Raw genomic sequence first — 27,321 nt, 5'->3', positions numbered from 1 at the left:
GAACACAGGGTAGCTTGGGAAAAGAGGGGCCGAAAGCGAATACCATCATGGAAATATAGAATAGAGATAACTATAAAGCAGCTAAGACAAGAAGTGTCATTATTAGAAGATTATAGAAGAGATAATGGCTCATCAAAAATATTAAGAAAGATAGATGTGATAAAAGCAGTGTGTAGTATTAGAAGAGACCAGGATCTATTATGCACTATTAGAGATAACAAACTAAAAATTTCAAAACAGTCAGAAAGACTTAGAAGATACGAAGATAAATATATGGGAAAATCACAAAATAAGCAATTTATTGATGCCCCAAAAAAGTTTTATAGAGAATTGGGAAATAAGATAAAAGGAATTGAAAGACCACCAAAAAAAGACGAAGTAGATACATTTTTGGAGAAGTATCTATGAAGATCTTGTGGAACATAACAAAGATGCTAAATGAATAGAAGAAGTAAAAGAAAAAATAAGAAGTTTAAAAGTACAGGATATGAAATTTATTTATTTATTTTTATTTTATGTTACGTTTGTTAACCGGGCTAGTCCAACTGGATACATGTCCATTTTCAGTGGAGGCCCGAGGAGAAAAGCTCCACTATCTAATGCATAATAACAAAAATACATTCAAAGTACATAGGTAAGTTAAGACACAACTAAAACAGGCATTTAAAATTACACAGGGAATTAAGACACAAGTAAAACAGGCATATAGGCTTTCCTTTCAGTAAGTTCAAAAAGGTGAATACAGAGACTATCAAATTTCTACAGTACAGATCAAAGTACATAGGTAATTTAAGATTCAACTAAAACAGGCATTCATAATTACATAGGGAATTTAAGACGCAACTAAAACAGGCATTTAGGCTATCTTTTCAGTAAGTTCAAAAGGTGAAAACAGAGACTATCAAATTTCTTCAGTACAGGTATATAAAATATGAGACAGAAATAATTAAGTAGTTTAAAAGCAAAAGATAGAGTTACTAGAAAATTTTAGTTTGAAGTTGAGAGAGTCAATTTCGTAGGTAGAGATGAAAAATAAAATGGATAAATAGAGTTGGGAGACAGTGCAAAGGATGCAGGAGAAGGTAGGAGGTACGTGATCAGCTAGGGTTATTGCAAGAGCAAAGCCAGTGATTGGTTAGAAAATGTTAGAGGTGAGTTTTAAATAGTGTGATAGAAGTTTGGGCTAAGAGGTCTGTAGGAAGTTGATTCCAAATTTTACCAACTGAGTTGGAAAATATAGAGTCACCTGCTGTATTCTTTGATAGAGAGGTTTGAATCAGTATTTTATTGGAAGAGCGTAGGGTTTTTAGGTTGTTATAGGGTTTTATCAGGGTGGAGAGCATTGGTATCTTTTCTGGGTGGTGAAGGGCTTTATGGGCAGTTGTAAGCTGATAGTATTGAATTAGGTGAGGTAACTCCAGCCACCCTAGGTTAAGGAGGTTCAGGCAGTGATGTGTTTTATATGGAGAGGCAGTGGCAAATTTGGCAATGTTGTTATAGGCTGTTGTAAGCCTATTGATGTTATGTTTAGAAAGATTAGTATATATGGGGATGCATATAGTAGAGTAGAGATAAGATATGTTCTGGCTATGGTAGTTCTTGCTTCAGGAGTTAAGAAAGATTTGATTCTGTAGAGAGAACCTAATTTTTTGTTAGTTGCTTTTATGATAGAGTTGATATGAAAATCAAATTTTAGTAGGTTGTCGATAGTAACTCCTAGAAGTTTGGTTGTTTGGTCAGGAGAGATAAGGGTGCCATTGTTAGAAGTAAGTGTGAAACTAATAGGGGGAGACAGGTGTGTGGGTGAGAAGAGGAGAAGTTTAGTTTTCTTAGGGTTTAAGAAAAGGCAGTGATTGGAGAACCATTGGATGAAATAGCAGCCAGAGAGATTGAAACAAAGTTGAGAAAAGCCTCTAACTGTAAAACCCCAGGCCCAGATGCAGTACCTAACTTTTGGCTTAAAGAATTAACTTCTTTGCATAAGGATTTAGCCATGAGTAAGAACTATTTATATGCTCACCCTGAACACACACTGCAGTGGTTAACAACAGGAAAAACAGCGTTCTTACTTAAGAGTAAACCTGCAAGCTACCCTAAAAATTATAGACCAATAACTTGTCTTCCAACGACGTATAAACTATACATGGGAATTGACACTGACAGAGTTTATAGTCATTTAGAAGAAAGCTCAATTATGGCAGTAGAACAAAAGGGCAATAAAAGAAAGTCATATGGAACAAATAATCATTTGTTGTTAAACAAAGTTATAGTAGAGAACTGTAAGAAGGGGAAGAATCTAAGTATGGCATAGATTGACTACAAAAATGCATTTGATAGTATCCCACATTCACGGATAAAAGAGTGCTTAAAAATGTATAAGATACACCCTACACTGATTACATTACAGTAACCATGAAACAGTGGAAGACTACTTTGTAATTAAGCCATGATAAAGAACAGATTATTATCCCCAGGCATAAAAATTCAAAGGGGGATATTCTAGGATGACTCTCTGTCACTGTTGCTATTCTGCCTTGCCATTAATCCATTAAGCTGTTTACTTAACAGCTTAGGCCATGGCTACAATTTGGCTTCTAGAAAACTAAGTCTAATGACTTCTCATCTTCCCTTTGTCAATGATTTAAAACTGTATAGCTCATCAGATGAGGAATTGAAAGCACAACTGCAGGTTGTCAAAACTTTTTCAGATGATACTGGAATGTCATTTGGTCTTGATAAATGTGCAATAACAACCTTTAAAAAGGAAAACTGCAGCACCAGGAAAAAATCAGTTTGGGACAAGAATGTGATATAAAAAAAATTTGAGCAAGAGGAAGTGTATAAATACTTGGGAATTGATGAAGGATCAGCAATAAAACATGAACAAATGTGAATAAAGCTCAGTAAGGAGTACTTTAGAAGACTTAAATTTATCCTGAAAACAGCATTGACATCTAGGAACAAGATCCAAGCCATAAATCAATTTGCTCTTCCTGTCCTAACTTATAGTTTTGGAGTGATTGACTGCCCCCAGAAAGTGTCGGATAGATTGGATATTAAAACAAGAAGGATGCTTCATGCTCACCAAACTATTTATCAAAATCAGTGAATACCAAGATTATATATTCCCCATTCCAAAGGAGGGATGGGCCTCCTTGAAATTGATTACATGTATAGATCTGAAATCGTGGGACTCCATACATATCTACTGACCTCACAAGATCCAAATGTAGTGAAAGTTTTGAAACATGAGGAGAATAAATCTAAGATGACATTTCTGCTTAATTCACCAAAAGCATATCAACGTCAAGCAGGAATGGAAATCAAACCAGAAGTAAATAAAAACCAGGCAGCAAATGAATGTGCCAAAAAACAAAACAAAGAATATAAGATGAAGGACCAGATGAGAAGGCAAGAAATGTGGAAAAAACATAAATATAGTTGCCAGTATAGAAAACATCTGGAAGAGCCTCATGTTGATCAAGAACAAATGCAGGAATGGTTAAGGAGAGTTGAATTCACATCAAGAAATGAAAGGTTTATATTGGCAGTCGAAGATAGTGGGCTACGTACACGTTGGTTTGCAAAGTCCATTGAACATGTGGGAGAAATAGACATATATAGGTTTTGTAAAACCAAATTGGAAACAGTCACACACCTTGTTGCTGGTTGCGACACACTAATGGCAGAGGGACTGTATACTGAAAGGCATAATAATGTGGCGAGACTATTATACAATGGAGATTGTGCAAACATGGTATCAAAGTAGCTACAAAACATTGGAAATATGAGCCACAAAGAATCATAGAAAATGATGTTTATATCACATGGGATTACCCAATACCAGCATTTCAAAAGAAAGATGCTAGAAAACTGGATATAGTGATCCATGAAAAGAAGACAAAAGTAGTATTGATCATTGAAATCGCCACACCCAGTGACTACAGTGTCTTGCATACAGAAAGACACAAAGTCATAAAATACCTTGATCAGCAGGCAAAAATGAGAGCCATGTGGAAGAAAGATACCCAGACAGTTCCAATAGTAGTAGCAGGAGCAACTGGTCTTATAAAAAAAAATTACAATCGTATTTAGATATGTTACCAATTCATGCAACACTGTACGAATTGCAGGAGGAGTCATTACTGGACACATTGCGGATGCTACAAAGAGCACTTTTGGCTGACATCAAAGAGTGAAACAATACTAATTTCATTAACTTTAATCATACTTTGACCTAGGAATGGGGTCCATTCCCATTATGGTATTAGAAACCCAAAAGACTTGGAGAAATAAATGAGAAATTTTGGTTACCCATCCAATTGTCCAGACCGCGTTTGAAGAGGCCCAATGAGATGCTCTGCTTGACATTAAGTGGGAGTGCATTCCAAAGGTGTGGTAACTACTGGGAGACAAATCTGTCCTTCCAGCAGGTTCTATTGATGTCACATACCAGGTTAAGGTCTTTAGAGTGAGTAACTCATGTATCATTTGACTTGACTTGTGAATATGCAGCACTTACAATAAAGCAGGGTCAAAGGCTGTCTTATATGCAAAGCATAGATTGCCTCTGAGCAGTCTGTATGAAACAGAATAAAGTGATTGCAGACAATCCACAAAGGACAGATGCAGAAGACCTTGAATTTTCCTTGTGAGAAACCTTTGTGGCTGCAGGTGCTTGGAAAGGTGCACACCAAAAGGAGCGTTGTACTGAATTATTGGCCTGATGAGGGAAGAGGGCAGAGATGTTATGACTTTTTTTTTGGATGCAATTCCCTTACTTATGAGATGAGCAGTACAGAATGCCATCTTACCACTGTGGAGACATAGTGGTCAAAGGTAAGGTGGCTGTCATGTGCTGCAGTGTGATCAGGTCTCTCACCATTGAGTGCATACTTAGCGTGTTGTTGTTGATGTGGTAAGTTAGCAGGAACATTGCACTTACCGAAAGGGAATATAATACATGTTTTTGCATTGAGTTTAAGGCCATGACTTTTGCACCAATCATTTATTTGTGTAAGATCCTCTTGTAGGATGTTGACATCATTTGGAGAGTCTATAACCGGTCCCAGTTTGCCATCATCAGCAAACTTTGTCAACCACACACCTTTAGTTTTAGCTTGTACTTCAAAGAAATAGTTCCAAACAGTAGTGGTTCTAGGAATGATCCCTGTGGAGCACCACTGGTTACAGGTCTGCTGCTGGAGGTGGATTCCCCTATTTTGACTATATAGACTCTACCTGTGAGCCCATTACTGACCCATCTAACAATATAAGGGTTGATACCTAGCTGCATGAATTTGTCAGTGATGCCTGAATGGAGGATAGTGTCAAAGTGCCAGTTTCAGTTTAGAATTAAAAAGTAATCTTAACTGCCCAGATTTTCACAGAATGTCCAGATTTTTGTCTCATATTTTTGGTCTGTTCCTCATAAAATTTGTGATTTTCTGGTAAATCAGTGGGATGATCTGAGGACTGAAGTTGCTTAATAATGACATGCACATGAGTATCAGACTTCAAATCCTTCATAAAATACATGTTAACATAAGCCCGGTTATTCTAGCAACTTTCTAAGAACAATATTTAAAATATGTCCCTATTTTTGGGCCTTTGTCCTTCCATTATGTCAAGCTTTGTCCAGATTTCTTGCACTAAGAGGTTGAGAGGTATAAATCAAACACTTATAACTTGTTTAGGAACTGATACTTCTTTATTGAGAAATAAAAAAATATTAAATAGATGAGTGTTTTTGCCCTTCACAGAGCTTCATGAGATGTAACTTGTGGTTCTTTTTTCTTGGTTTTGTGAGGCACAGACAGCAAACTCAGTGCTCATGAAGTACCAGTTTTCCTTCTGGTTTAATGTTTTTCCTTAAGGGTGAGACATATCTCCTCCTAAAACTGAAAAACTATTGCACCTCATGGTCTGTTTTATAAATACATATAAATATGTATATATATTTGTATACATGCACCCCCCTACACACACATACACACACACACACACACACACACACACACACACACACACACACACACACACACTTACACATTTATATATAATGGTGCACATCATTCTGTTAAATAATCAGTTCAAGACCGAGAAATTCTACAAACCACTCTTTACTGAGTACTGAAAGTGTTTTTAAGAAGTAAGAGTGAGTAGTTGTGGTTACAGGGATATATATAACTTAATCAAACTTACTATTGTCGAATCCCTATTCATCAAACTCTATTCTTTGAAGACACAAATCAGCAAACAGACTTTTCAAACTTTTTTCTAGGAATTAACAATGGTAGACCAACTTAAAAAAAAACCTAACTGGGTGAAGGACTATGCCCCCCCCCCCAAGAAAATATACCAACTCAGAGATTGTACTAGAGTGAAGAAAGGGGCAAATTCCAAATGGTGGCCAACCATTGCTTTGACCTAGAAAACGGTTTGATGAAAGTCCTTTCGCTAATTTATGTGAAGAAGACCCAGTTACAGTAAATGTGAGATTTAATTTTAATGCCAAAATCTTTAGTCATACTGAAATTCTGGCATTAGAGAAAGGAGTGTGTGTGTGTGTGTGTGTGTGTGTGTGTGTGTGTGTGTGTGTGTGTGTGTGTGTGTGTGTTTGTGTGTGATTGACTGCTTTCTGGTCTGGATTACAGTAAAGGCTATGAAAGAGGACAGATTTAGTGTTGTGTACATGTTCTACTTTATGTGATGTCTGAGTGATTTGTGCAGCGATAGGAAAGGTTCAGGGATGAGGTTAGGGGCAGGGGCGGTGTTAGGATTAATATACATAAACTGAGATGATGCAGGCAGAATGAAGTCCTTAATAATGCATGGTTATCCTAACCTTATCCATGCCTCTGCCTCTATCCCTAATCCTACATTCTGGGGGAATAAACCCAGATTTGATTCCATGTGTAATATTAGGAACAGATTTTTCCCATTTTAAATCACTGTGTAAAATGTGGTATAGGGGAATCCAGAGACTCAGTATGGCAGGCTGGTACCCTTAACAAGATGGAAGGAAGCATGACAGTAACACTCATACTGAGATGCAGAATCAAATCAAAGAGAAGACAACTGGCATAGAAGCTAAAGTAGGGTCAGAATTTGGTTGGGGTGGAATTGTAAAAAACTATTATGTGTTATTAGAAGTTTGCCTCAATGACAAAACAACAGAAACTTAAAATTGCAAGAGAAGGCAGTGTAACAACCGAAGGTTCATAGGTTCATAGATTTTTTTTTAGGTTCATAGATTAGTACTAGGCTTACTGCCTTTGTGGGCCAATTTTAAGCCTAGCAAACTACCCCGTGTGAGAATCAAACCCATACACCTCTACTAGTGTAAAGAAGAAAATTCAAATGGAAATAGATTGTAAACAACAGTTATCTGTTAGGAAGGAAAGAAGAAATATGAGTTGACCATTTGAATTATTGAGACTCACTCTGAGGAGACTGGCCAAAAGAATGGATTTACATATATGAAGTCAGAGATGCCATGCCTCAGAATATTCCCTTTTCTCCAACGTATGGCTATCTATATATAAGTTTGGGGAGTATGGAGGGATGCAGAAGTTTTAAATAGAAGAGCAATTTTCAAAATTCTCTCTTCTCCTGTGTTTTTGGTCTTTTTTTTGGCTTGTCAGCACATTTCAGTCGAGAGTCGAAAAACAAAGATAAATTTTATTCTAAAAAGCCCTTTGCAGAGGAAAAACAATGGAGGAAAGATAAACGAAGTGAGTGTGCAGATTTGACTCACATTAGGATAGAGGAACAATGATCTAAAAATGAAAGAAAGCTCTCAAGAGGTATGTGTGAATAGAACAGGTATGAAAGGATGAGGTGAATCAGTCTAGAGCTCCCCTTTGCAGGGAAATACATAGAGGAATCTGCATTGTTAATATCTTCTTGGGGAAAGAACATTCCGCCTTCCACCATAAGGCGTGTTACAGAAGAAAGTAATGACGCGTTAGTGAACTTACATGCACAATTCATACCTTGCAGCTGTACAGACTATCACAGAATGTCCAGATTTCTGCTTCATATTTTTGGTCTGTTTTATTTTTTGACAAATTTCTGGAATGATGTAAGGGCTAACACAAATCCTGCTAATGTAACAACTTTCTAAGGTTATAAGAGCATTATTTCAAATGCTTCCCTATTTTTGTGCCTTTGTTCCTCCATTTTGTCAGGATCTGCCCAGATTTCTTGCCTTAAGAGTTTGAGAGGTATGCATGTACTCCACATACACTTAAAAAAAGCACAGTGCAAAGATGATACTTAACTAGGGCAAGAAAAAAAAAAATATCTGAGGTTGTCGGGGAAGATGGTAGGCAAGATACTCCAGCTACTTTTTATCCTTCATTGAATTAAGAAATTATTTTTTATATGTACTAAATTAAGAATGAGAAGAAGTTCTTTGTCAGCTTCCAGTGCCAAAACCATACAGGATAACAGTAATGAAGCTAACTCATAGTCAGATGTTCAGAGGTCAAATGTGAATGGAGTAAAGTTAAAGTAAGAGTAAAAGATTTTATTGGTTAGGCTTAGGTAGAAATCATCTGTGCTTCATGTCCAGAACACCAGAAAACTGTACCCCATTCTGGGTATAAAATTCCAAATTATCCTAATGCATATCACAGAAGTAATGCACCATTTTAACATTCTGCACTGGACAATGAGGTGCTGAAAGTAAAATCTAATGATGGGTGCCACTACATTGAACTAATAATGGACAGTGCCACAAAATCTCCAGAAACAGTGACATTATGCAAAGCTCTGTGGATAGGCAGCCAGGAAAGAAAATGATACAGCTATAGCTTACTAAAGTCAAGGAAAGCTGAAGAAAATTCTGCAGTGAAGTAGCAAGCTGAAGTTCATTTAGAATTCTTGTTAGTAGCACAAAACAGAAAGTAGGAGAATTTTTTTTTAAGATCTAAAGGAGCGTATTCAGGAATACCTGGGGAGAACTAAACTCATGTACCACCAGGAACAAAGGTCATTCAGAGAACTTATAGAATATTAGAGTCATAAAATCAGTTAAGAGACATTCAAAGGTTGCTCAAGTTTGGCAGAAAAGTAGTGAAGAGAATGGAGCAATACATTAGTGCTAGTTGTTAAACCTCATGGACCTATTAGATTCTGTAATGACTTTAGGAAACTGAATACCATTCCAAGCTTGACAGCCCATGCCCAGAATTGATGAGTTGATAAGAGAACTAAGGAAAGGCCAGATACTTGACAGCACTTGATTTGACAAAGTATCTTGGCAGTTACTACTTACTGACTCTGCCAAAATAAAGCCTTTCTTATCCCTGACAGTTTAATTCAGAAAACACTAGAATCACGTGGCGTACATACAGCATCAGTTACCTTTCAGAGGGTGATGAATCAAATCCTGATGCCTCACTCCTGAAAAGATACAGCTTACCTGGAAGACATAATCATTAATTCAGGGGACAGTGTGTCTCATCTTTCAAAAACTTTAGGCTGTTATAGAATCTATATAAAAGGCAGGCATGACTTTAAATTCTAAGAAAAGTAAACTGGGTGAGTAGCAATCCAGGTACTTAGGTACCTTATAAGAAGAGTGGTGTTAAGACCACCACCACTAGAAAAAACAGAAGCCATAAAAAAACTGTCCTACATCCTCCATTAAGATATAGGTAAAGGTTTTTCATGGATTAGCTGGGTAATACAAAAAATGTGAGCCTAATTATGCAACAATTGCCTGTCTTTTGACAGATGTCATAAGAGGGAAAGCTTCTGCCAAAGTGCAGTGGTCTCAAGAGACAGAGCAACTGTTGAACTAAAATGGATCTTACGTTCTGTTGCTATGTTAGTAACTCCTGATTCTATTCTTTATACCAACACATCAGGGTAAAGATTGGAGGTAGTGTTATGACTGTTATCCCAAGATATTCAAATAAGGACTACTCTATGTGCTTTTTAGCTGAAAGCTGAGAAATGTAGAACGGATGTATTCCATGACAGAAAGAGCATATTTAGCAATTAAGAGGGCCTTTTATTCCATGAAGTGCTATTTACTGGGCATGCATTTCAAATTGCTAACTGACTGTATCCCTTTGCAGTGGCTGAGTAGAGAGTTTGATAACAATATAAAACTGTACTGGTGTGTGCTCTACCCATAACACTTACAATATACAGTGATCCACAGGATCTGACCAGTCAGTGGAAATTGTTGAAGGGTTGCTAAAGTTGTAACATTATTTGTTAGAACTACAAAAAAACTACTTTTTTGATGACAGGTTTGTGATGTGTATACACCTTGATATGTCCCTTGATAAGTTCCCACAGTACTAGTTAGAAAAGCCTTGTGTTTGCCAGTTAACAAGACATGGATTGCTACTTAGGTTGCACAAAAACAGGTAGCCGGCAGGACGTTTGTTCTTAATGTGGAAGATCAAAAGTTGAACAGGAGCTTATCTAAAACCACAGATATGTGGAGTACAAGTGCTCAGTCAATGTTAACTTATAGAGTATTACTGGAGTAATCATGTGGGTTGTAGAGATAAAATCAAGGCTTGCTGAGACATACTGAAGCCTGCAACATGGGACATCTTAAAGGCATAATTGTCCAACCAGCTGCCAACGATAGAAATAAGCAAACACTAAAATACGCTGAAACACACCCGTTTAATAGCAACGCTTTCAGGTACAAACCCTTTATCAATACTCATACAGGTTACAAATAAAATCAAACATTTAAATAGAAGCCAGCAAAACACATGACCAGCAGCCAAAGATGATGTGATGAAAATTTGTGTTTAAAAAATATATATAAATTTTAAAATGCAATTATTTCAATACTGAATGTTGTAATTTCACTAAAATAGGCTTTAGTGTAACAGTAACATTCAAGCCAGGCATCTTGTCAGCTGAAAGTCTTAAAATCCATTCAAATTCTTTTAAATCTAATAAGTTATTAAGATCACCCCCCCCTCATGGATACACACACTCTATCAATGACACGAAATCTAAACTTGTGTTGATTGCCACATAAGGATATATGCCTGTATAAGGCATTCCTATCATTCCCTCTCCGTATCTCAGACTTATGCTCAATAATACGGTCCTTTAATCTTCTTGTGGTCTTACCTACATAAAACCAATGGCAAGACGTGCACGTAGCCACATACATCACATTAGTTGAAGTGCACGTCGCCATGAGGTTAAATTTATAAATAATCCCACTTGCCGGATGCTTAAAGTCTATGCTATTTTCTTTATCTATTATATCAGGGCAGCAACTACAGTTGAGACATTTTAAAGTTCCATATGTATTAGTATTATTCACTTCAGTTGAATTTTTAAAATCCTTGTAACCAACCTTACATTTAAAATTTGCCATGTTCTTATAAGAGAAAAATGGTCTATCACCAATAATGGATTTCATTTCACTAGATGCCAATAAAACAACCCAAATTTTCTTTATAATATTTCTTACAAACCTAGTCATACAACTAAAAGTTGTAACATATCTTAAGGTATCACCATTTCCATGTGCTACAATATTTTCATTCTGGTGTTCATCCATAAGAAATAAAGGTTTTAGACCTAAATGTCTATTATTTATAGTATCCATTTTAGCTGTTTCTAATATGCTGTCTGGATATCCACTATTTCTGAACTCATTAATGGTTTCATCCAGCTGCGACATGAAAAGACTATCATTCGTGTTAAGTCTACATATTCTATTAAGTTGTGATTTAACTATACCATTAAATACATGTGATGCATGCATGCTAGTATAGTGAACGTACCTGCATGCATTTACCACTTTTTTATGTACTGTGGTGTACATTGCATTGTCCTGTATCCCTACTTTAAGGTCTAAAAAATTAACGAACACATCTGAAAATTTGATTTTAAACTTTAGGAAAGTGGTGGATTCATTCAAGAAGTATACAAACTGTAACAAACCATCCACATCACCTTTCCATATGAGGAAACAATCGTCCACAAAACGCTGATAAAATAATATATTATTGACATATGGACTAGTGTCATTTATGACAAACTTCTTTTCCCATATGAAGAGTACCAAGTTTGCATACGTATTAGCTACGGGCGTACCCATAGCTACGCCAGTATTTTGCATATAAAACTGACTATCAAATAAAAAGATATTATTATTCAAAACTAGGTTTAATAATAAACATAACATTTCAATGTACCTTGTTGCAAACATAGAAGAGTTATTTAAAAACTCACGAATTGATTCTATCCCAAACTCATTAGGTATAACTGTGAACAAGGACGTTATATCTAAAGTTACCAATAAAAGCCCATTGCTCTGTACTACGTCCTTGCCCATATTATTATACCATACTCTTAGTTTTCTGATAAAATCTGGTGTATCTTTCAAGATGGTAGCACATTTCTCTAATAAAGGCTGCAGCCTTCTATGCAGATATACCGAAATTGGTTCAGTCAACCACCCCTTCCCAGAAATAATAGGTCTCATCGGTGGTTGGGATAGTGACTTGTGGATCTTGGGTAAACCATATAATTGTGGGATGACTGGACAAGGAACAGTAAAAAAATGAAATAAGTCTATTGTTATATCATTAGAAAGTTGTAAGTCATAAATTGTCATATTGACCATACTTATACATTTTTTCACATCAGCATGCACAATAGTTTTAAAAGCATCAGCATCATCTAATAATTTCAAAACTGCATTCTGATAATTTACCCTATTCATAATTACGATAGCCCATCCCTTATCTGTCTGTTTAATCACAATATCGTTATTACTTTGCAGGTTCATAAGGGCTGTGTATTCCTCATAACTTAAGTTATATGTTTTACTAACAGCATTATTTTTATTCTCATACAGCATTCGTAAGTCCCTCTCACACAAATCATGGAAAGCAGTTACTACTGGGGGGTTCACAGGTACAAAAGTACTACGTCTTTTACAGATACCAACATCATGAAAATCATTATTAAACATCAGTTTTAAGCTTAAATTCCTAACAAACTGTTTCAGCTCAATCAAAGCTCCCACAATATTGTCCTTTGAAGAAGGAATGAAGCTAAACCCTTTTTGTAACAGGGAATAATGCACTTTGTCCAAGCACAAGTCAGTTAAAGTCAAAGTACCTTGTATAATTTCCAGTTGTTTCACAGTACAATTTTTGTCCAACAAGCTTGGAACACACGCCAAATTTACTTCATTACTTATAGTAGGTGCATCTGCTATGTTAACGCAATCCAAACAGATAAAGAAAAAACATGAACATCAATGTGCTCTACTTGCGTGACATTTTTGCTTGTTTCTGTGGGCTGTTATGTTTGCGTTTGCCCACATTTACCAACTGCTTAGTCGGTTGTCTTCCCCTCGAAGTAGAACGGCCCCTCACTGTTTCAGGTTGCTCTAATACAAAACACTTTTGAAATATACTCACCACTGTTTTGTTGGATAATTTATTAGTCTGTTTAGTAACAAACATAACAGCCCACAGAAACAAGCAAAAATGTCACGCAAGTAGAGCACATTGATGCTCATGTTTTTTTCTTTATCTAACTGTTTGGATTGCGTTAACACAGCAGATGCACATACTATAAGTAATGAAGTTAATTTGGCGTGTGTTCCAAGCTTGTTGGACAAAAACTGTACTGTGAAACAACTGGAAATTATACAAGGTACTTTGAATTTAACTGACTTGTGCTTGGACAAAGCACATTATTCCCTGTTACAAAAAGGGTTTAGCTTCATTCCTTCTTCAAAGGACAATATTGTGGGAGCTTTGATTGAGCTGAAACAGTTTGTTAGGAATTTAAGCTTAAGACTGATGTTTAATAATGATTTTCATGATGTTAGTATCTGTAAAAGACGTAGTACTTTTGTACCTGTGAACCCCCCAGTAGCAATTGCTTTCCATGATTTGTGTGAGAGGGACTTACGAATGCTGTATGAGAATAAAAATAATGCTGTTAGTAAAACATATAACTTAAGTTATGAGGAATACACAGCCCTTATGAACCTGCAAAGTAATAACGATATTGTGATTAAACAGGCAGATAAGGGAGGGGCTATCATAATTATGAATAGGGTAAATTATCAGAATGCAGTTTTGAAATTATTAGATGATGCTGATGCCTTTAAAACTATTGTGCACGCTGATGTGAAAAAATTTATAAGTATGGTCAATATGACAATTTATGACTTACAACTTTCTAATGATATAACACTAGACTTATTTCATTTTTTTACTGTTCCTTGTCCAGTCATCCCACAATTATATGGTTTACCCAAGATCCACAAGTCACTATCCCAACCACCGATGAGACCTATTATTTCTGGGAAGGGGTGGTTGACTGAACCAATTTCGGTATATCTGCATAGAAGGCTGCAGCCTTTATTAGAGAAATGTGATACCATCTTGAAAGATACACCAGATTTTATCAGAAAACTAAGAGTATGGTATAATAATATGGGCAAGGACGTAGTACAGAGCAATGGGCTTTTATTGGTAACTTTAGATATAACGTCCTTGTTCACAGTTATACCTAATGAGTTTGGGATAGAATCAATTCGTGAGTTTTTAAATAACTCTTCTATGTTTGCAACAAGGTACATTGAAACGTTATGTTTATTATTAAATCTAGTTTTGAATAATAATATCTTTTTATTTGATAGTCAGTTTTATATGCAAAATACTGGCGTAGCTATGGGTACGCCCGTAGCTAATACGTATGCAAACTTGGTACTCTTCATATGGGAAAAGAAGTTTGTCATAAATGACACTAGTCCATATGTCAATAATATATTATTTTATCAGCGTTTTGTGGACGATTGTTTCCTTATATGGAAAGGTGATGTGGATGGTTTGCTACAGTTTGTATACTTCTTGAATGAATCCACCACTTTCCTAAAGTTTAAAATCAAATTTTCCGATGTGTTCATTAATTTTTTAGACCTTAAAATAGGGATACAGGACAATGCAATGTACACCACAGTACATAAAAAAGTGGTAAATGCATGCAGGTATGTTCACTATACTAGCATGCATGCATCACATGTATTTAATGGTATAGTTAAATCACAACGTAATAGAATATGTAAACTTAACATGAATGATAGTCTTTTCATGTCGCAGCTGGATGAAACCATTAATGAGTTCAGAAATAGTGGATATCCAGACAGCATATTAGAAACAGCTAAAATGGATATTATAAATAATAGACATTTAGGTCTAAAACCTTTATTTCTTATGGATGAACACCAGAATGAAAATATTGTAGCACATGGAAATGGTGATACCTTAAGATATGTTACAACTTTTAGTTGTATGACTAGGTTTGTAAGAAATATTATAAAGAAAAATTGGGTTGTTTTATTGGCATCTAGTGAAATGAAATCCATTATTGGTGATAGACCATTTTTCTCTTATAAGAACATGGCAAATTTTAAATGTAAGATTGGTTACAAGGATTTTAAAAATTCATTCATATGGAACTTTAAAATGTCTCAACTGTAGTTGCTGCCCTGATATAATAGATAAAGAAAATAGTATAGACTTTAAGCATCCGGCAAGTGGGATTATTTATAAATTTAACCTCATGGCGACGTGCACTTCAACTAATGTGATATATTTGGCTACGTGCACGTCTTGCCATTGTTTTTATGTAGGTAAGACCACAAGAAGATTAAAGGACCGTATTATTGAGCATAAGTCTGAGATATGGAGAGGGAATGATAGGAATGCCTTATACAGGCATATATCCTTATGTGGCAATCAACACAAGTTTAGATTTCGCGTTATTGATAGAGTGTGTGTATCCATGAGGGGGGGTGATCTTAATAACTTATTAGATTTAAAAGAATTTGAATGGATTTTAAGACTTTCAGCTGACAAGATGCCTGGCTTGAATGTTACTGTTACACTAAAGCCTATTTTAGTGAAATTACAACATTCAGTATTGAAATAATTGCATTTTAAAATTTATATATATTTTTTAAACACAAATTTTCATCACATGATCTTTGGCTGCTGGTCATGTGTTTTGCTGGCTTCTATTTAAATGTTTGATTTTATTTGTAACCTGTATGAGTATTGATAAAGGGTTTGTACCTGAAAGCTTTGCTATTAAACGGGTGTGTTTCAGCGTATTTTAGTGTTTGCTTATTTCTATCGTTGGCAGCTGGTTGGACAATAATTTAATATTTTCTTGCTGTTTTATACGTTGGACAATTTTTGAAGCCTTAGCAGCCACTCTAGCAGCATCATGAGTTCCTTAAAGTTGCTGCTGGAGAATGAGAATAATCCTCTCCTAAAAGTTTTTTCTACAAATGTTGCTACAAATCTTGAATTACCTGAACAAATGGAGTTGAGCCATATGGAAGACTTTAATAAGAATTTGCTGTTGTTGGAGAGAAAAGTGGGTATATTTAAACGCTTGCAATGGCAGGGTTTTAGTTTTCTGGCTTATTTGGATAAAGGTATTGTTCCTCGAGGGCTAAGAGTTCTGAAAATGCCCTCATATGGAAATACTTATCCAGAGCTGTTGAGAAAGTGGCAACAAATGAATATAAAACTGAGCTTGGACTACATGAACCTTATGAATGACTTTTTTCTGGATCATGAAAAACAGCTGAAGGAAGAAATCATTGTGTTAGAAGATAATATTCTTAACGCTGTTTGTTTCACTTCATTAAATGGGTCTTACCAGCAGATGCTGGATCGAGTACAGTTGATGGAAGAACGAATACAAGCTACAAAAAAACCTAAGTTACTTCGTGACTTGGGAGACTTTCAAAATAATAACATCTTTTCTTGGCCAAGAGAACAGACTACATCAATAAACTTTGCTACGAGTTCTCAGAATAGACAGAAAGCCTCCTTAGACACACTGGATGATTTTTCTACTACACCTTTAAATGAAACTGCAGTTTGCAGTTTACAAGCTGATAAAAGAGTAGAAATAATTAGTGACACGCCCACTTCAGCAAGCACTAGTGAAGTAGGTGCTTCAGTTGCAGTGAATGTTACTTGTGTCTCTCCCCTTTCAGATGGAATTACTAAACAGACTAATAAATTATCCAACAAAACAGTGGCGAGTATATTTCAAAAGCATTTTGTATTAGAGCAACCTGAAACAGCGAGGGGCCGTTCTACTTCGAGAGGAAGACAACCGACTAAGCAGTTGGTAAATGTGGGCAAACGCAAACATAACAGCCCACAGAAACAAGCAAAAATGTCACGCAAGTAGAGCACATTGATGCTCATGTTTTTTCTTTATCTAACTGTTTGGATTGCGTTAACACAGCAGATGCACATACTATAAGTAATGAAGTTAATTTGGCGTGTGTTCCAAGCTTGTTGGACAAAAATTGTACTGTGAAACAACTGGAAATTATACAAGGTACTTTGAATTTAACTGACTTGTGCTTGGACAAAGCGCATTATTCCCTGTTACAAAAAGGGTTTAGCTTCATTCCTTCTTCAAAGGACAATATTGTGGGAGCTTTGATTGAGCTGAAACAGTTTGTTAGGAATTTAAGCTTAAAACTGATGTTTAATAATGATTTTCATGATGTTGGTATCTGTAAAAGACGTAGTACTTTTGTACCTGTGAACCCCCCAGTAGTAACTGCTTTCCATGATTTGTGTGAGAGGGACTTACGAATGCTGTATGAGAATAAAAATAATGCTGTTAGTAAAACATATAACTTAAGTTATGAGGAATACACAGCCCTTATGAACCTGCAAAGTAATAACGATATTGTGATTAAACAGACAGATAAGGGATGGGCTATCGTAATTATGAATAGGGTAAATGATCAGAATGTAGTTTTGAAATTATTAGATGATGCTGATGCTTTTAAAACTATTGTGCAAACTGATGTGAAAAAAGTATAAGTATGGTCAATATGACAATTTATGACTTACAACTTTCTAATGATATAACAATAGACTTATTTCATTTTTTTACTGTTCCTTGTCCATTGGTCACACAATTATATGGTTTACCCAAGATCCACAAGTCACTATCCCAACCACCGATGAGACCTATTATTTCTGGGAAGGGGTGGTTGACTGAACCAATTTCGGTATATCTGCATAGAAGGCTGCAGCCTTTATTAGAGAAATGTGCTACCATCTTGAAAGATACACCAGATTTTATCAGAAAACTAAGAGTATGGTATAATAATATGGGCAAGGATGTAGTACAGAGCAATGGGCTTTTATTGGTAACTTTAGATATAACGTCCTTGTTCACAGTTATACCTAATGAGTTTGGGATAGAATCAATTCGTGAGTTTTTAAATAACTCTTCCATGTTTGCAACAAGGGACATTGAAATGTTATGTTTATTATTAAATCTAGTTTTGAATAATAATATCTTTTTATTTGATAGTCAGTTTTATATGCAAAATACTGGCGTAGCTATGGGTACGCCCGTAGCTAATACGTATGCAAACTTGGTACTCTTCATATGGGAAAAGAAGTTTGTCATAAATGACACTAGTCCATATGTCAATAATATATTATTTTATCAGCGTTTTGTGGACGATTGTTTCCTCATATGGAAAGGTGATGTGGATGGTTTGTTACAGTTTGTACACTTCTTGAATGAATCCACCACTTTCCTAAAGTATAAAATCGAATTTTCAGATGTGTTCATTAATTTTTTAGACCTTAAAATAGGGATACAGGACAATGCAATGTACACCACAGTACATAAAAAAGTGGTAAATGCATGCAGGTACATTCACTATACTAGCATGCATGCATCACATGTATTTAATGGTATAGTTAAATCACAACTTAATAGAATATGTAGACTTAACACGAATGATAGACTTTTCATTTCGCAGCTGGATGAAACCATTAATGAGTTCAGAAATAGTGGATATCCAGACAGCATATTAGAAACAGCTAAAATGGATACTATAAATAATAGACATTTAGGTCTAAAACCTTTATTTCTTATGGATGAACACCAGAATGAAAATACTGTAGCACATGGAAATGGTGATATCTTAAGATATGTTACAACTTTTAGTTGTATTACTAGGTTTGTAAGAAATATTATAAAGAAAAATTGGGTTGTTTTATTGGCATCTAGTGAAATGAAATCCATTATTGGTGATAGACCATTTTTCTCTTATAAGAACATGGCAAATTTTAAATGTAAGCTTGGTTACAAGGATTTTAAAAATTCAACTGAAGTGAATAATACTAATACATATGGAACTTTAAAATGTCTCAACTGTAGTTGCTGCCCTGATATAATAGATAAAGAAAATAGTATAGACTTTAAGCATCCGGCAAGTGGGATTATTTATAAATTTAACCTCATGGCGACGTGCACTTCAACTAATGTGATATATTTGGATACGTGCACGTCTAGCCATTGTTTTTATGTAGGTAAGACTACGAGAAGATTAAAGGACCGTATTATTGAGCATATGTCTGAGATATGGAGAGGGAATGATAGGAATGCCTTATACAGGCATATATCCTTATGTGGCAATCAACACAAGTTTAGATTTTGCGTTATTGATAGAGTGTGTGTATCCATGAAGGGGGGGTGATCTTAATAACTTATTAGATTTAAAAGAATTTGAATGGATTTTAAGACTTTCAGCTAACAAGATGCCTGGCTTGAATGTTACTGTTACACTAAAGCCTATTTTAGTGAAATTACAACATTCAGTATTGAAATAATTGCATTTTAAAATTTATATATATTTTTTAAACACAAATTTTCATCACATGATCTTTGGCTGCTGGTCATGTGTTTTGCTGGCTTCTATTTAAATGTTTGATTTTATTTGTAACCTGTATGAGTATTGATAAAGGGTTTGTACCTGAAAGCTTTGCTATTAAATGGGTGTGTTTCAGCGTATTTTAGTGTTTGCTTACATCTTAAAAGCAGCCTGTTTCCTGGGTGGGAGTTGTTGGGGTGCTGCAAAACCAGCTGAGTATATACTTACATTTGTAAGTGGATTCCATCAGTTTGAAGACTCTCTCTCTCTCTCTCTCTACACACACACACACACACACACACACACACACACACACACATATATATATATATATATATATATATATATATATATATATATATATACATATATATATATATATATATATATATATATATATATATATATATATATATATATATATATATATATATATATATATATATATATATATATATATATATATATATATATAATTACTTACACAATAACACCTCTTCCACTACAAACATAGACTGGATTCTCACTAACTCTTTCAGCCTTTACCACAGTCCAACTACCTTACCAAACTCTTTGAGTGACCATCTTCCTACTAGCATACTACACCACTCTTCACAGGCAAACAAACCTCACTCTTATAGAGACTGTCGTAACTTACATAACTTTAATACTACTAAAATCAGCTCTGTCCTCTCTAACATTGACTGGTATCTCCTTAAACAACTGCCTCTGAATGATGCTGTTCACAAATTTAATAGCATATTCCTTGATATTATCGACTCCCTAGCCCCTACAAGTTATATTAGAAGCAAATCTAACTGTGCTCCCTGGCTTTCTAAAGAAACTAAATCACTCATGCAAAACCGTGACAATACTTGGAAAGCCTGGACTAAGACTAAACAACCTTCCCTACTTCACAAGTGCAAAAAACTTCGGAATCTTGTCAAAAGACATGTCTGTGAGGACAAAAAATCATATTATAACTCTCCCCAAAAAAACTGTAAAACAAATCCACAGAAATTCTGGTCCACCTTAAAGAAAATTCTCAATCCCATGTCCTCTTCCAATCCCCTCCCCTTTCCCAAACAAAAGCCCTCTAAAAACTGCTACCCTTCTCAATAGACACGTCATCGAAACTGTCCAGAAACTTACTCCCTCAAACCACAACTCAAACACCACCCATATCCCTCCCAAGCCTCAAAACAGTAATCTTTTCTCCTTCAGACCAGTTCTAACCTCATATATAAAATCACTCCTTCTGAAGTTTAAACCTCACTCTCCCCCCTCTGACAACCTTCCACATCCTTTCCTCAAATTAGCTGCTGAATACATAGCTTATCCAGTATCTATCTTAATTAATAGATCTATCCAGGAAGCTACAGTAACACATATTTGGAAATCCTTCTTCACTACCCCCTTGCATAAAACTTTCGTCCATTTGCCATCCTCTCTCCAAACTTATGGAAAAATGTGTACATCTCAACTTCTAAACTATCTCCTCCAACATAACCTCCTCACACCCTCCCAAAATGGCTTCCACCCTAACAACAGCACCTCTACAGCCCTCCTGTCATTTACACACACAATAGGCGAAGCTAGAGACAAAAAACTATAAACCATCAACCTACCCTGTTCCGTCCTCCTTGATTTCCATCCACACACAAACTCGCACACTTCGTACTTCTAACCAATAACTCCTTGACATCTAAAAACCAAAAAAAATATCGGTAGATTACTTTATGAATCCACCCTATCCCAGGCATGGAATAACCTCCCATTCCAATTACGCTCCAGTACACACCCTTTACAATTTAAGAAAGAACTCAAACTACACTTTATAAGAACGAAAGTTGCCATGACCCTACCTAGTTCCAATTCTACATTATAGTACACACTTCGTTATAACTTTACAGCATACTTTTTTCTCACTCCAATACTATTACTGTTTTACCACAATATCATACAATCCTCTCAGTATCTTATCTCCCACATTTATTTCACTGACATCTCATTACACCTCTAGATATCCCTTCCACCCCTTACATGAATCCTGCTATACACCTTACCACACCAGTTATAAAACAGATACTTACACCACACACATGAATAAAAAAAAAAAAAAATCTGTTTGTTTTTCTTTGCAATTCAGAATATATGTGAACTTGTAGTGTTAGCCAATTAATGATTGATTTTAATCGTACACTAAACTGTTATGTATGTTTTTAATTGTACACTAAACTGTTATGTATACTTAATATTTCTGTAATTGGAGCTTTTCTCCTCGGGTCTCCACTGAAAATTGGCTCCTGGCCCAGCTGGACTAACCCGGTTAACAAATGTCAATAAATAAATAAATAAATATATATATATTGTGGGAGCCCTCAGCAGCTGGACTGATGATTGCCCTCTCTCTCCTCCCGACTGTTTCTGCCCGCTTCTCCCTCCCTACCCCCCTTATTAGCCTCCTCCGCAAACTGCATCTGAACTCATATCCTAAACTATAACCACTCCTAACATTACCACTACCTCCTCCCCCCTTCTAGCCAAATATATATCTATCCCACACAAAAAAAATAATCTATCAATGTAGGAAACTAAAAGACAAACTTAACCTAACTAAATAAACCACCACTCAGTACACAAAGCCTCTATCCTGACAGATGGTGATATACACCAAAACCCTGGTCCTTGAACATCCCTACCAAAGAAACCATGTCAACAACAAAATACTCAACTTCACTCTTCTTGCGTCACTCTTTTTTGATCCTCTCTGTTTAACAGAAACCTGGCTAAAACCCTACACTAAAGATACTGAAACTACCCAGCACCTCTCATATTAATCTCCATGGCTTTTACCCAAACTATAAACACCACCACTAGAACTAATAAAACCAACAACATTAGACAAAGAATATCACTACAACACCCCCTTCAGTCAGGACTGTGCATAGTAATAAACATTTCTCTTCCCCTTAAAAGCAGTGCAGTACTTTTAATAACAAAAATTTTACAATCTTAGATAGCCATGCTCTAAGCGGATTATCAGAATAAACAATACCAAAAAATATTCTTTCTCTATAAAAACATTACTATTGTAACCTCGCAACATTAAACAAACTTCTTCACCCTGGACAAGGAGAAAAATTTCCCCTTGAAACTGCCAACACTTTCAACTCCTGTTTCACTGATACTATCAAATAACTCTAATGTTCCTCAACTTGCCTCCTCTAATCTTCCAAATTTTTCTATACAGCCCACCTCTACTACCTTCATCCTAAAATGTATTCAAAAGCATATCTATTCTTATAAATAGAACCATTAAAGAAATGTATTCACCACCAACTAATGAATCAGACCTTTTCACTACCACTGCTCCACTCCTCTCCTTCACTGACTCTTCATTAACAGAAACCAACAATAATACCCTTTCCTCAGCACTTTGCTTTTGGACCTAATACTATCCAATGGTTCACCTCCTATCTTTCTAACAGGAAACAAGCTGTCCTCTGGGAAAGTAAACTCTCCTCTCTTCTCCCAGTCTCGGTATTCCATACTGTTGAAACATGGTTTTGGACTTCTCTATCTCTTCTATTAACAACACTCTCATATCACCTGACTCTACTACCAAACTTAGGTGTGACTAGTGACAACAATCATGCCCTTTGACTATCACATAAACAACACTATGCCTCACCAATCTATACTAACCTGAAGAAATCTAGTCTTTCTAAATTGACCACCACATACAATAGTATTTGTTACTGGTAATCAATTTAGAACTCACCACTGTCTGAACCTACAACAACTTCACTGGCTTGAATTACAAAACATGTTGCTTCTCTCCCAACTTCCCATCATCAAACAACACTCCTTCATTTTCTAATCTCTTCACCAAACTCCTAGTTACTGCTACCAAATCCAATAACCTTCTTCTCTAACTCCATTGGTAAATACTGGAACTTACAGACTGAAACCTGATATTCGATTATTCCTAGTTCCCTTCTTCTTCTTCTCTCTGCTTCCCCTATTTTTACTCACTTCTCTCTATCTTTTACCCTCCTTTATACCTTCTTCTGTTTATATTACTCAGTTTACTGAGGTTTCAGTTTAATATCTATTTTACTTCCATACTGTCTCTTCATGTCCTTCTCTCTTTCTTATGATGTTTTTAAAATAAAAAATAAATAAAATATATACATACAGAGAGAGAGGTATATGACACACCTAAAAATAGGCAAAAATATCTTAAATCCATATACGTCCTTGCACTAATATTATAATAAAGAATATATTTTTAATCTATTTTAAGTCCCAAATAAATAACTGGTGCCAAAGTCACAGACTCAAACTAAATGCCAAAAATTGCATTATTGTATCCATCAGGAAGTCATCTACCCTATGAAACCCACATCTGCCCCAGGAAACTACTACAGTAACAATATGCCCCTAAGAGTTGACCCAGTTTTTAGGATTTGGGAACGTATGTGGACAGTGACCTAACTTTTGACCAACATGTGTCTTTTGTTGTATGAAAGTCCTTTGATATTGCAAAGCTTATAAACAAAGGGATTGTGTCTAGTTCTAGGGATATCATTGTTCCCCTTTCCTCTGCCCTTATTGGCCAGTCATTAAATATAATGCCCTTTGGCATGTATATGTCTAGATATATGCAGCACATGGAACTGACCATATTAAATTTAAATGTGTTTTAAATAAATAGAGGTTTAAGACAAAGTACAAGAAATGATTTTAAAGAAGTAGCATGATTTGATGTGTCCTGTAGATTAAGATCACATGAAAGCACTGATTTTTGAAATAAGGAACTTAGTTGGATGTGTTTGAGATGATGTCATGATTTTTTTTTCTATTTTATGAGGTGATTTTTATCTTGTAGTGTCTGAAGAAGTCTCAATTTGAACAATCGAAAGCACTCACTATGTGTGTAATAAAGGGTTAGTTTGAAGGAATGATACAGTGGATTTCAGATTTTTTTCTTGTTTTAATTTTGTTTATAAAATCCAGTGCCAGGTGTTCTTCCATTTTGTTGATATATATATTTGTGTGTATATATATATATATATATATATATATATATATATATATATATATATATATCTATCTATATGAAAATAAACCAAGTAACCCGAAGGGGCGTAGGCAGATGAACCCCACTGAGAATGTTCGATAGATTAGCACAAGCCAAACCTTCAATAGTCTTCAATGAATCCAACCATTCGGTTATGATATAAAACGTTTATTACTGTGAGCGCTTTCACGGCAAACTGATAGCCGCTTCATCAGACAAACAAACAATGATGCGCTGTTGAGGCGCCAAATTTAAAACAACTTACGGAGGTCACCTCCCATAGACCTTCGTGTATTACTTAAAGTGCCAGTGCTACATGTTCTGAACTGCAATTAATACAATTAATATACATACTATAGTACACCAAATCTAAAATACATTAAAAATAAAAGAAAACTACAGAGGTTTCCCCATAGACCTACGTATGTCACTTAAAGTACCAATGCTTCATATTGTAAGCTGCAGTTTTCATGTAAATTGAAATATAACTTAACATATCTATACGAATACTTCATCTGACAATAAAGTATACAGCAATATAACATCTGGATAAGACCAAGAGGTGAACACTGACTAGATAAAAACACACACATATTGCACATGCCTCATGTTAATATAGCAGATGTGTGAAAAAGATAAATGCCTAAAAATTCCTCTCATGGAAGACATGTTATATAAAAAATATATAAAAAATATATACTTTCATGGAACGATAATGCCCATAGATTACTTCCAAATACCAAGTAAACAGAAACTGCCAATGATGTTGAAAACTAAAAACTCAAATAAATATCCAATAACCACATGTATACATCAATGTACCTCATATTTCATAAAGATGTGACAAAATGTCAAATTTGGATGATGAATAAATTATATAAAAAATATAAAAAACACCTAATAAATTCTCATGTTGCAAAGAATAACAATGAAAATATGTGAATAAATAAAAACATGAATGACAAAGTATGTATGTCCCATCATGAAAAATCATGAGGGGCTACCTACTGCAGTGACAAAAAGTGTGTGTGAAAATAGGGGAGGTAGTATATTGTGCATAATGCACATAAGGTGATAAACAAAGAGAATGAAGATACAAATAGATGGTAGAGCTATATGAAAGATGTGTAAAATATGCTATCTGAGCGGTCTACCTTTAAGATATGGTTTGATGGATAGGACTTCATTTAGCCCTTTCTCCCTATGTGCAGCCAGCCTACAGATCCATTTCATTTCATTTTTTTACAAGTCATAAAACCCAGTGATAGATTAGGAGACATAGTGAATCTCACTGAGGAGGCAGAACTGAAATGGATCTGTAGGCTGGCTGCACATAGGGAGAAAGGGCTAAATAAAGTCCTATCCATCAAACCATATCTTAAAGGTAGACCGCTCAGATAACAGCATATTTTACACATCTTTCATATAGCTCTACCATCTATTTGTATCTTCATTCTCTTTGTTTATCACCTTATGTGCATTATGCACAATATACTACCTCCCCTATTTTCACACACACTTTTTGTCACTGCAGTAGGTAGCCCCTCATGATTTTTCATGATGGGACATACATACTTTGTCATTCATGTTTTTATTTATTCACATATTTTCATTGTTATTCTTTGCAACATGAGAATTTATTAGGTGTTTTTTATATTTTTTATATAATTTATTCATCATCCAAATTTGACATTTTGTCACATCTTTATGAAATATGAGGTACATTGATGTATACATGTGGTTATTGGATATTTATTTGAGTTTTTAGTTTTCAACATCATTGGCAGTTTCTGTTTACTTTGTATTTGGAAGTAATCTATGGGCATTATCGTTCCATGAAAGTATATATATTTTTTATATATTTTTTATATAACATGTCTTCCATGAGAGGAATTTTTAGGCATTTATCTTTTTCACACATCTGCTATATTAACATGAGGCATGTGCAATATGTGTGTGTTTTTATCTAGTCAGTGTTCACCTCTTGGTCTTATCCAGATGTTATATTGCTGTATACTTTATTGTCAGATGAAGTATTCGTATAGATATGTTAAGTTATATTTCAATTTACATGAAAACTGCAGCTTACAATATGAAGCGTTGGTACTTTAAGTGACATAATGAGGTCTATGGGGAAACCTCTGTAGTTTTCTTTTATTTTTAATGTATTTTAGATTTGGTGTACTATAGTATGTATATTAATTGTATTAATTGCAGTTCAGAACATGTAGCACTGGCACTTTAAGTAATACACGAAGGTCTATGGGAGGTGACCTCCGTAAGTTGTTTTAAATTTGGCGCCTCAACAGCGCATCATTGTTTGTTTGTCTGATGAAGCGGCTATCAGTTTGCCGTGAAAGCGCTCACAGTAATAAACGTTTTATATCATAACAGAATGGTTGGATTCATTGAAGACTATTGAAGGTTTGGCTTGTGCTAATCTATCAAACATTCTCAGTGGGGTTCATCTGCCTATGCTCCTTCGGGTTAC

At 35.3% G+C, this 27,321-nt stretch overlaps 1 protein-coding gene across 4 annotated transcripts in view; it reads right to left on the bottom strand.

Annotated features, from left to right (window-relative positions):
• The window catches only part of CACNA2D1 (calcium voltage-gated channel auxiliary subunit alpha2delta 1), a 3,475,830-nt gene that overhangs the window by 1,251,616 nt on the left and 2,196,893 nt on the right, over window positions 1-27,321 (bottom strand). The gene's annotated exons all lie outside the window — the stretch shown is intronic.

This window comes from Protopterus annectens, chromosome 11.part0 (assembly GCF_019279795.1).
Source record: "Protopterus annectens isolate FY-2018-M chromosome 11.part0, PAN1.0, whole genome shotgun sequence".
Lineage (NCBI taxonomy): Eukaryota > Metazoa > Chordata > Ceratodontiformes > Protopteridae > Protopterus > Protopterus annectens.
The sequence above is the reverse complement of the archived record's forward strand: the minus strand, read 5'-3'. Positions and strand labels throughout refer to the sequence as shown.